Below are 957 nucleotides of genomic sequence, written 5' to 3'. Positions count from 1 at the left end.
GTGTGTGTGTGTGTGTGTGTGTGTGTGTGTGTGTGTGTGTGTGTGTGTGAAAGTAGAACCTAGCTGATCTATTAGAAAGGGAATACTATCTTATGCTTTTACTCAGTGGAGCTTAGAAAAAAAAATCTCGTACAAATAAAACCAAGAACCTTTACTTTGCTAATAAAGCTAAACTAATTCCCTGTTTTCTCCCTTTTTTTCTTGGGATAGGTGCCAGAGTACTGCTTCCTCAAAGTGACGAACTCAAAGGACATCTTCCTTAGGGATAATTGACTGCCCCGAGTCAGTGGCCCTAGCCCTGCAGGGATCCTTTTGGGTTTCCGCAGCCTTGGCTTGCCTGACCGAGAGGGATTCCTAGGGACAGGCGCTTGCAACGGACGCTGTTCCAGCGCTAGGCGTTCCCCAACTGGTCCACTGGGCAGCGTGGTGCAACTGGAGCCGAGGCATATTCATCTTTGTAGAAGGGCTGTCAGGGATGTACTTCTAGGGCAATCCCCGATTCTTAAGCACACTGGAGTCGCCTTTGCAGAAGGGGCGAGGGGAGCACTAGTCACTTTGTCAGTTGCAGAAAATCAAGAGGAAGGGGCAAGGGCTTTGTGTGGACGGGAGCAGGTTTTGGGGGAAAGAATAGGATTATGGGCAGCTGTACACATAGGCAGGAGAGCTCTTGCACGCACAGATACACACACACACACACACACACACAACCCGAGACCAAAGTAGCGTCCTCAAAGATGGAGAGAGGGGTCCTAAACTTCACAAAAAACAGGCAGGTCATATTTGATGTTGGTGCTTTAGGTTCACCGTAATTACAGGTCGAGAGGGTTTTCTAGGCTTGTTCAGTTTTTCTGAAGCTGGCATCTGTTTTATCAGTAAGCGAACTCAAACCCATGCCCTTCCTATAAATAACGTGTGTGTGTGTGCATGTTTCTGCAACTCTTTTCCTTGTACTAGGAG

The sequence above is a fragment of the Petaurus breviceps genome, unplaced genomic scaffold (genome assembly GCF_028583685.1).
Source record: "Petaurus breviceps papuanus isolate PSGF00001 unplaced genomic scaffold, PetGlider_PUasm1.0 90847, whole genome shotgun sequence".
Taxonomy (NCBI): Eukaryota; Metazoa; Chordata; class Mammalia; order Diprotodontia; family Petauridae; genus Petaurus; species Petaurus breviceps.
The sequence above is the reverse complement of the archived record's forward strand: the minus strand, read 5'-3'. Positions refer to the sequence as shown.